Here is an 11,243-nt window from a genome sequence, read left to right as displayed (position 1 = left end):
GTAGGTTTCTCCTAGGAGGGGGTGGAGTAAATGAAATCTTAAGCCTCCTTCTAAAGTATAGATGCTATGAAAAGTTAGATTTAGTACATAAATGTATTAAAGGATTTAAAGAGGGAAAGGGTTTATAAAGCAGTAGGAGTAGGACCATTTAGTCCAATTATCCCATTTGATAGATGGGGAAATCGAGGCCCAGGGAAGAGAACGAGCTCATCCAAGCTAGTGTAGAGACATCTGAGGCCCCGGCTTAATCTGAGGTTTTATGTCTAAGAGGCTGTTTCCACAGAGAATCCTGCGACACTGACAAAATCCCGCGCTTCCTTCCCTGCCCGGCACACAGTAGGCGCTTAATAAATGTTGTTGGTTGACTGAAGAAACCACAGGACAATCCAACAAGGAGAAGAATGAAATGACGGGATAAGCATTCAGATCTCCCCACTCCTTGGTCTTGACTTTTCATCACCTCCAGCTGATTCCACCGAAGCCAAATCCTTCTCCATTTTACAGATGCGAAAAATTGAGACCCAGAGAAAACGGGTGACCTTCCCAGGGTTTCACAGCGCGCTAGTCGGTCGCAGGGTCTGACTCGCACTTCCTTCCTTCCCCAGACAATTTAACGACCACATCCACCACACTCAAGATGGTGCCTTCGCCTAGTTCTCGAGACGCCACTCCTAATATGGCAGCCCCGACTACCCCGCCCCGGAAGTAGCTCTGGTCAGAGGCGGAAAAGGAAGCGGCGCGGCAGGGGAGTCGGAAGTGTTTGCCGGGGTTCTCTCTCCCTCCCCCTTCCCGAGCCACAATAACAGACAGGAGGCCGCTGGGCAGGTGAGGCACCGGCAAAGCCTCCGGAGGCTCCGGGTTCGGGTGTGGCGGGGCGGCTGCACCCCTGTTGAGCCCGTGTCTCCTCTTGTGTCTCCTTCACAGACGCAGCCGCAGCCTCGGAGCTGGAACATGGTTCTGCCGCGGGCCCATCCCCGCGCAGGCTTCGCCGCAGCCTCGGCCTCCGGGCGCCCGGTAATGGGGGAGGGAGATCCCCGCTGTCACGTCCTGGAGGTGTCGGGGAGTGGGGGAGGGCATGCGCCGAGGCCTCCCTCGGGCTGAGAGAGCCTGAGACACGCCGGGGCGGCGGTGGGGGGAGTGGGGGACCTGGGTCAGCCTGGGATAGCCGGGAGGGAGAGGGCACAGGCAGGGCGGAGGAACAGGCGGGGGCAGGGACAGGGACTGTGGCCCCCGGACCCTTGGGGGGGGGCGAAGAAGGGAATGGGAAGTTGTGGAAAACACAAGCGGGAGAAGAATTCAAAGTGGGGCGGGGGGCACACGTAGGGGGACACTCTGACTGGGATAGATAGGGAAGGAAGCGCTGAGACAAGTACAGGAAAAGTATGATCCCCGTGAACCAACGAGAATCCGAAGGGAAACCTTGGAGCAAAATTACGAAAATGTGTTGTAAGTGAGAATTTTTTGGAAAAAAAAATACGTCATTTCATCATTATGAAAACTATCCTAAGCCTTGAAACTTTTGTCAAGAACTCTCCCTTGCCTTGCATGGAACAGAGTTTAGGAAATGGTGGACCAGATGGTCTTAAAGGTCGCTTCTAGAACTGATGTTTTATGGGCTTCTGTGACAATTTCATTAGTTGAAATTTTAACCTTCCTTCAAGGTCCAGTTCAAATGGCACCTCCTGGTAGTACTTTGTGAGTTTTCCTTATGAGACAGAAGCCTCATCTTTACTCTTTTTAAATTTGGAAGTAACATTCTTTCGTATTTACATTATTTTCTGAGTATTTCTGTCTTTCACTAAACTGAGAGCTCCAGAAAGCAGAGATTATCTTTATCTCCCTAAAGATCTTTTGTTAACGTTCGTAAATGCTGCTGTTTGTATAACGTTGACTTTATAACTCTTTGACTCCAAAATAACTTCAAGGGACCTTAGTTATCTCTTTATATTAAAAAAGAAAAAAAAAAACGAGGTAAGCTGCCCTCATTTCATTCAAATTGTAAAATGTGTGTGTGTGTGTGTGGGGGGGGCAGAATGATTGTAGCCTGGCTGACTTTGGACTAACTGACAATGTAATAAATTGGGCAAAGAAACAAAAGTTAAGTAACCAATAGACAGGACAATTCACTTTTTTTAAAAAGAGTATTTGCTGAAAAGATCAGGGAATAGAGAATCATAGGTCCAACCATTTATTAATCCTAACAATAATCTTCCTAATAAATATCTCTCCTCCACTTCAAAACTTCAGAAGTTATGAGTGCCTACCTCTCCAAAATATTACTAGAATAATACAAAATAGGAAGTTCTTATATTGAACTCTCACCTACCTTTATATAATTTCTACTAATTGGTTCCAATTCTACTCTTTGTACACAGGTAATATTTTTGTAATCCCTTTTTCAGTTGAAGCACATTGAAAGTATATAGTAATAGGCTATTGGTACTAATTGGTACTGGAAAAAAACAAAGAAATAGATAATAAGCATCTGGAACTTCTTAGTTTTCTAGTTGAACTATATGTTTGTTGGCTTTAAATTTTGAAACATTTGTGGCAGTCAACCCTGAGGAGTTGTTATTATGTGAATGAGGGAGCATTAAATTGAGAAAGTTGAAAATGGATGATATTAAGGTAAGAGTTTACCTATATCTGATTTGTGGATATTGTAGACATCCCGAGATGTAGAAAACATGCAAAAGGAGATGGTCTTACCACAGTAGTTGAGGATTGAACTGGTGTAGTGGAGAGAGGAATACATTTTAAATCAAAAGACCTAGGCATGAATTCCTAGTTCTGATATAATAAGCCCAAGTAAGTGACTTATGTTCTCTGGGCCTCATAGTCTTCTTTTATAAAGTAGTGAGGTTATACTACTTACTCATCTGCCTCTAAATCCTATTACCTTCTGAACTGTTTCCAGAATGAAAGAAAATTAGGAGAAATGCCAAGCAGAACAACCTGACATAGTTATGAAAAATAGTGCTTTAGAAGCTATAATGATCTATATGAATGTGAACACTTATTATCATTATTAATAATTTTATAAGATAGAGGGATGTGAGTTTTTGGTAGAGGAGACAATAATCTGGATTGACAATCATTAAGCACTATGATTATGGGCCTTGAAAGAAAAATATAAAAAAATCAGCAATTTGAAATAGAGTGGGAAAGATAATTTTTTTTCCAAGCTCACTAGAATAGGATAACTGTTTTAAAAAAAAAATAGGAAGATAAATTATGTTTTGGAAGTCTTGTTTTATAATTAAGTGGAGAAACCTAAAATGTGGTCATTTCATTATCACAGAAGTAATAGTTCTAAGCCCTTTTTTTTTTTTTTTTTTTTTTTTTTGCTGAGGCAATTGGGGTTAAGTGACTTTCCCAGGGTCACACAGTTAGGAGGTGTTAAGTGTCTAAGGCCAGATTTGAACTGAGGTCTTCCTGACATCAAGACTGGTGCTTTATCCACTGCTTTACCTAGCTGCTCCAATCCATTTTTTTTTTTTAAACAGATCTTCCCCTTTTTGAAACTAGAGACACTACTTTCCATCTCCAGTCCTTGGGACACAACCTCATTCAGTCATGATTTCTTTCAGTACTCAAAACTAGAACTTAATTAGGCCTTGATGTCTTGAACATGTTGAGGAAAACTAAATGCTAACTTAAGATCTCATTTAGGATTTGACTTCCTTTCTTAAGAGCATGAAAAGACTGGAAGGAAAATTTAGAGGTCATGCTAAAGGTGAAAAGATCAGGAGTAGGTAACTTTAAAGAATGGGAAAGTCTGATTACAGAGTAGATTCACGAGTTCAGGGAGAAGTTGTATGAATGAATACCAATAGTCAGGATATTCAAAGCATTGTATGAATGTTGATATCTGCAAGAGTGATAGAGATCTTCAGGAAGAGACTGTCATGGAGGTCATAGTATTTATTTTACAAGTTCATTTATCTAATATGCCTTCTCTTTCAATTCTAATTTTGTAATGGTAGAATTTGTGGTAGAGTTTTAAGAGCATAATTTGAATCCTTAAAGAAGTTTAAAGGATATCTTTTGAGGGTTTGCAGTGACAAGTATCTGAACAAGTTATAATTCTGGTTTTATTCTCAAAATGATCTTATTTGAATATGGGTCATGTCCCTGAAATGATGGGCCTTCAAGGGGAGAAAAATGCACACATGCGCTCACACATATCCACACCCCAAAAACATAGAGGTAGGTTTGAAAGGAGTCAAATTTGGAGAGAAAGTATGGGCTAGATTTGTACTGATAGGATTTATGCTTCTAATAGTAGCTTGAAGGGAAGAATATGTGGGCATACATACAAAGCGGATTGTTTTGTATTGATGATTTTCTTTTGGTGAAGCCTCTTTCCATTTTGGTTTATAGGAGTCTAAACATACCATGTAGAAGCTGGAAGGAATAATAAGGCAGTTGACTTTCCTCGCATCATGCTGGTAAAGTCACAGGTTTGGAAGTTGAATCCAGGTCTTATTTCCCCTGTGCTCTGATTACACAGTGAGTTAAATCTTGAATATAAAAAGGCAATGGATGGTCTTTATACTCAGCAGTAGTTGGAGGGCAGATGGCTTCTTTTATAGTAAGATGGTAGTAGGGTAAAAAGAGGACATGGCTCAGTCAACACAAATGATATTAATTAGGGTTAGTGACCACATTGAGAGACCTGAGTGACCAGATGACTTGTGGATAGAGAATACAAACATTGTAAAGTAATACTATTTTAGCATATTTCTCATCTGTAGCGTGCTCTCCTGGCAGTTACAATTACTAGTCTGTCCTAGACCCACCAGAGTACCTTTGACCACTGTCCTCTGCAGTGTGAGCTCTACCCGGCTCGCCTCCTCTGAGGCCTTCTAAGGTCTCTGGCCACAATCTCTTGAATCTATAGCTTAGTAACCGGTAGCGCACTCAAGAACAACCACATGTAATCTTAAAAGCCTTTATTATACCTACTCACATAATGCCCTAGCTGATGCCCTGACTTGTTGGTTCCCTAGTGAACACCTGGTCAGAAGACCCATGTGTTCACTACCAAAACCCTTACCTCTTTCGGCTATCCATCTTGGCTTGGCCACCCAGGCTAGGAGCCAGGGTGAACAGCAGGAGATTAAAGAGGGCGGTTGCTGCCTGCAGTGGGCTTACATAGGGCCTGTGAGGTCACACACACAGCCAATCAGCGAGAGAGTCACCCATTACTACTTCCGGGCCTCAATCTCCCGATGCACTGTGTCCGCCCATTTAAAGGGCCCTTACACTCATCAGCTCAGTTATCTGCTTTTATAAGGTATTGATTAGTGCAATAGAGGTTGCTGGCAGACTATTAACAAATAGGTGCACACACTCAGTACACAACCGAGTGGAGCTGTTTATTTAGGACAAAGATACCTAAAAAGCTTCTGAGGGAGATTTTTATTGTGTTATAACAGACATTATAGATTCTCTGGAAGGGATATCTTTACTTGAGTCCCTTTTACAGTATCCCTGAGAGGTAGCCAAACAGAACAAATCTTTTATTTATTTGTTTGTTTGTTTATCTTATAATTATAACTTTTTTTTGACAGTACATATGCATAGGTAATTTTTACAACATTATCCCTTGTACTCCCTTCTGTTCCGAATTTTTCCCCTCCTTCCCTCCACCCCCTCCCCTAGATGGCAGGCATTCCCATACACATTAAATATGTTATAGTATATCTAGGTACAATATATATGTGCAGAACCGAATTTTGTTGTTGTTGTTGCAAAGGAAGAATTGGATTCGGAAGGTAAAAATAATCTGGGGAGAAAAACAAAAAACGCTTAACAGTTTACACTCATTTCCCAGTGTTCCTTTTCTGGGTGTAGCTGATTCTGTCCATCATTGATCAATTGGAATTGGATTAGCTCTTCTTAATGTTGAAGATATCCACTTCCATCAGAATACATACAGTATCATTGTTGAAGTGTATAATCTCCTAGTTCTGCTAGTTTCACTCAGCATCAGTTGATGTAAGTCTCTCCAAGCCTCTCTGTATTCATCCTGTTGGTCATTTCTTACAGAGCAATAATATTCCATAACATTCATATACCATAATTTACCCAACCATTCTCCAATTGATGGACATCCATTCATTTTCCAGTTTCTAGCCACTACAAAAAGGGCTGCCACAAATATTTTGGCACATACAGGTCCCTTTCCCTTCGTTGGTATTCCCTTCTTTAACCTTCTTTCCCTTCTTCTTAGTCCTTCTAGCCTCTTTCCTTGGGATATAAGCCCAGTAGTAGCACTGCTGGATCAAAGGGTATGCACAGTTTGATAACTTTTTGGGCATAATTCCAGATTGCTCTCCAACTCCATCAATAATGCATCAGTGTCCCAGTTTTTCCACATCTCCTCCAACATTCATCATTATTTGTTCCTGTCATCTTAGACTTATCTGACAGGTGTGTAATGATACCTCAGAGTTGTCTTAATTTGCATTTCTCTGATCAATAGTGATTTGGAACACTCTTTCATATGAGTGGCAATAGTTTCAATTTCATCATCTGAAAATTGCCTCAAACAGAACAAATCTAAACTTCATTTATTTGCTTCTCCTCCAATGCTTCTTAGTTTGTCCAGTTGATCTCATATAGCATGGTTTCCGGTTCCTATAATATCTTTGGTGCCTTCCTCTCGATGCATGTTAGTTTCTTAATGTTAATTCTTAAAATGTGTTGCTCAGAACTGTGCAGATGACTACAGAAAGCGTCTAAGCAGGGCCATCTGTGTTGGGACTAACATCTCCACCTTTCTGGATCTTTCTTTAATGGATCAATAATCACATTAGTTAAGGTTTTCCCTATACCACAGCAGATCCCATCTTTCTTAGCCTGAGTTATTCTACATTTTTTCATGAAGACTCTTCTATTTTAGTATTTATTATCTGTAAGTCCGTGTACATACCTTTTCTTTGGTCTTTCAGAGAAGCAGCAGAAGGCTACACAGAGTCTGGACCTAGACTTGTATCTCCTATCACTTTGTACTTGTATAATCCTTTTCTGATTCTCCATCTGCATAATAGGGATAATATCTATAGCTTCCACCTCATGATTATTGTGAGGCTTTCTTATGATAATACACTTTAAGCACTTTTAAGCATCATTTTCTATTGCCTTTCAAATCACCTATAATTTAGATTCTTCTCAAAGCATGGGGATCATTGAAAATACTATATAGTTTTTCCAATTCTAATCTAGCCTGTCCTCTTCCTATGCCATTTAATCCATCTCTTAATGCTTTTCAAGATATATGTACTGATGAATTAACTTAGGAATATCTAGCTCTCTGGGTGTCATAATTTGGGCAATATGCATTCTTCATATGCTTAATTGCATATTAACTTTTTTTTTTTTTTTTTGATTGTCCTATTGAAACTTCTAAATGATCTTGATGCTTTTTTTTTTTTTTTTTGCAGTCTATAGAATGTCATCTGCAGATAGAAACCTAGAGACTTTGCAAGGGCATCCTCTATAATATTGCCATCTCCTTTTATAATTTTTATTTAGTGTTAATCAGAAATTATATCTTTCTGGACAACTTCATTGAATAATCTTGTTAATCTTAATACAGTGAATTCTGCTATAACACAATATGCATTCCTAAATGTCATTATACTATTTTAAATTATGCAATAAAAATCATGCTTAAGGGAAAATGGGGTTGGGAAGCAATACTTGAAAACTTCATGGTGACATAATAAGAAAAAGATGAGAAAGTAAAAATGATAGCACAGTTTTATGGCTGTGTGTTGGGTAAGAAATACATATTCCAGGACCAGCTAGGTGGTGCCATGGATAGAACATGGACCATGAAGTTTAGAGGACCTGTATTCAAATCTTGCCTCAGACACTTAACACTTCCTAGCTGTGTGACCCTGGGCAAGTCACTTAACCTCAATTGCCTCAGCAAAAAAAAAAAAAAAAAAAGATACTCCAGTGATGGTCTCATCATTTGAGAGGGCTATGCAATTTCTCTTCCACCCACAGCTTCTTTTGTACCAAAAGATACATTGTAAATATAGTACTTTATTGTGAAAAATAACTGACATTTGCTTTTGGAAGTGAACTTTGGCAGTGTTCCAATTTCTGACTTATGAACTGATACATTTTTTGTATGTATTCTTACTGTTCTTCTAAGATGAAATATTATATAAGTAAACTAAAAATTCAAGGTCTCACATTTTTTCCTAATATATCAATTAGATTGAAACATTTGTGTTTCCAAAACAGGCATTATAGCAGAACAACTCTCAAGGGAGAAAGTTTGTTAGAAAAGAAACTTTAAGGTTGCATTTTGTTAATATCTGTATGTATATGTGTACAGTCATTATCATTGAACTGTTTTCTATAGACAGCTATGTAACTAAAGATATGGTCTTTTGTAGAAAGTTATTTATGAAATCTTATTGTACCAATTTCATATTTTTACCTAATATATCATTGATATGAGTATTGATAAAGTGAGCAAATGGATTAGAACTTTCATTTACCTTCTCAGAAATTTTAAAAATGGTCAAAAAAATCCAGTCTTGTTTTTTCTTTTGGAAACTTTTCATAGATATCTCAAAAATTAATCCATCTTTCAAATCATATAATAGCATAGGTTTCTTCTCTCTGTCACTCTTTCTCTTTGTCTTTTGAGGTTTAGCTGTTGTCATGTAAAAAGATTTAGTATTAACATGGTAGAATCCAAATTTGATGTTGGCATTGTCACTGATGATAAGAACAGATCGCTGTAGAAATGCTGGCAAATGTCTACTTGTCCTTCTAGTTTCATTTATAAATTCTGTAAAGTTCTAGTTGATTTAAGTATCCCTAGATTTTTTTTTTGTTGTTGCTGTTGTTTTCTCTATTATTTGTTACTGATTTTTTTTTTTTTTGAGATAAATCTGCTTACGGCCTTCAAGGTTTTACAGTATGCATATATCAGCTTTGCTTAACATCAGGTTAAATTTTTGGCTTTCAGATCTAAAACATACAGATCTTATTTATATAAATTGTTGCCTTACTATAACACCCACATAAGCTCACTGTAATATCTTGTTAAACCTTCACTATTGGATAACTCACCAAAATAACCTTGCTTTGTGATTGAGTTCATCTGTTTAACTTATGAAAGACTTTTCCATAATCCTGTTAAATCTTAATAGAATTATCCATTAAATCATCCCCCCCCCCCCAATAAAATCACCAACAAAAGACTTAAATAATACTCTTCTTGTTTATAATATGGAGAACTGTGAACTAGCTAGTAGTATAGTTTAGGTGGATTTGAAACTGGTTGATTCTTTGGATCCTAAGAGCAATCCTTAATGACTGCAAGCCATCTTGAAAGAATGCCTCTAATACAGTGAGTAAAAAGGCATAAATGACAAACACATCAAGTTTTCTAATAGCACTATTGCAAATACATTGGATGGGAAAATTTAGATTCACACACAACCATGTTGTTTGTTCTTGACATCAGGGATGTCCCCAATTGACACCTTTTTTCTTAGATTGATTCATTGTTTGTCCTTCAGTCAAGAAGTATACCATGACATTAGGAAGGGGGTGTCATGACATGAAAGTGAATTGGATTTAAATAAGGGAGAGCTGTACAAGGTCACCTGCTTCACTTTCTTCTCTAGAGTCACCTGGGTTTGGTAGACAGATATGGATCAAAAGGAGTGAAGATGGCCCTGATGCAGTGGAAGACCTTGACCTTTTTTAAGCTAAGATCTTTAATTTGTCTCAGTTTAACTGAGGCCATACTCATTCAGTGATTAAGATTAGGTAGCAATTTAGGCAAAGGATGGCCTCTTTTACCTATTCCTCCCCCCCAAAAAAAAAAAAAAAAAATCAAACAAATCAATACATTTAGAAGGAGAAGACCCTTTGGGTTTCCTGGACCAAAATAATAACCAGTGGCGGCTTGGCCTGGAAATATTATTAGCCAGTCTTTATGAGTCTCAGAGGTTTCGGTTTAAGGCAGTTCCTTTAGAAAGAAATCTAGCCAGTAAACCCTCCAAAATATCTTGTGAGGGTTCTGCAATCCAAAAAACCCAAACCAAAACAAACTGTTAACCACAACAGATTAGATAGCTGAATCACATTTAATAAAATGAAATTCAGTCAAAATGTAATTTCTAATACTAGGAATTAAAAAAAAATCAGTTTTATAATCATAAGTTCTCATATATAGCAGGTTGTTTGAATGACATATGAGTAGGATATATTAATGGATTATAGGCTTAATGTTTTGATACAGTTTTTAGAAAATATGCCCAGTATTACAGAGTTGACAGCCCTAATAGCAGTTTGTCCTAGTTAAACTACTTCTGTTTAGTTTTGATTTCCATATTTTAAAGATAGACATTGAAAGATTGGAAAATTCAGAGGAAGATAGTTAAAATGGTACATGATCTCTCATCATAGATTTAGAGCTGCTAGAAGCCTTGGAAGTCACTTAATTCAACTTTCTTATTTTGTAGTTGAAGAAACTGAGGCACTGAGTTTTTGACTAATCCTGAGTCAGACAAGTAGTAATTGGAATGACTGGAATTCAAGCCCAAATCCCAGATTACAGGGCCAACAGTTCTTAATACTATATTGATATATATACTATACTATATACTATATTGCTACTATATGTACAGTTCTTAATACTATATTGATATATACTGTGAACTGTTTGATACAGCATTAAAATAGATCAGAACAGTAGAAAAATACAAAACTTATTTGTCATTACTTTATATGCTTAGGCATTAGGATCACTTAATCCAAAGGAATGTATTTTGCAATGCTATCATCATAACTTTAATATCAAGCTGTAAAAATTGCAATATCACAAATTGTCATACTTAGGAAATATGCAATTTAAACATGAATCTCAATTTTTTTTTTTTTTTTTTTTTTTTTTTTTTCTGAAGTGGAGAGACCAGATCTCCTGTGATAGTTTGGGTGAAGTGGTAATGGGAATTGTAAGGTGGAATAAATTATAAGACTGGACTCAAACTCAAATTTGGGATTTGAAATTTAGAGTCAAACAGACCAATGAACCTAAGAATTTCTACAGAAACATATTGACTTAAAGAACCACATATTGACATTATCATAGTTTTATTGTGCTTTTCTTTTTTTTGTGTGAAATCACATTTTAATCTTATGCCCATTACCCTTGGGAGTATTTCAGTTTGTATGTTTGACATATCTGGTGTAAGATG

The 11,243-nt window shown here is 37.6% G+C and overlaps 1 protein-coding gene across 3 annotated transcripts in view; it reads left to right on the top strand.

Moving 5' to 3' along the window:
* The first annotated feature begins 712 nt into the window (after window positions 1–712).
* FBXO38 (F-box protein 38) overlaps window positions 713–11,243 on the top strand; it is a 120,320-nt gene continuing 109,789 nt past the window's right edge. Inside the window, exons 1-3 of one of the 3 annotated variants that reach the window (XM_074292145.1) lie at window positions 728–825; window positions 925–1,014; window positions 4,384–4,512. The gene's annotated coding sequence lies outside the window, so the exon portion shown is untranslated. Of the gene's footprint in view, window positions 826–924; window positions 1,015–4,383; window positions 4,513–11,243 lie in introns of all 3 variants that reach the window. The other 2 variants (XM_074292144.1, XM_074292147.1) reach the window with 2 other exon arrangements.

The sequence above is a fragment of the Sminthopsis crassicaudata genome, chromosome 2 (assembly GCF_048593235.1).
Source record: "Sminthopsis crassicaudata isolate SCR6 chromosome 2, ASM4859323v1, whole genome shotgun sequence".
Taxonomy (NCBI): domain Eukaryota; kingdom Metazoa; phylum Chordata; class Mammalia; order Dasyuromorphia; family Dasyuridae; genus Sminthopsis; species Sminthopsis crassicaudata.
Note: the sequence above shows the minus strand (reverse complement) of the source record. Positions and strands in the feature narration are given on the sequence as shown.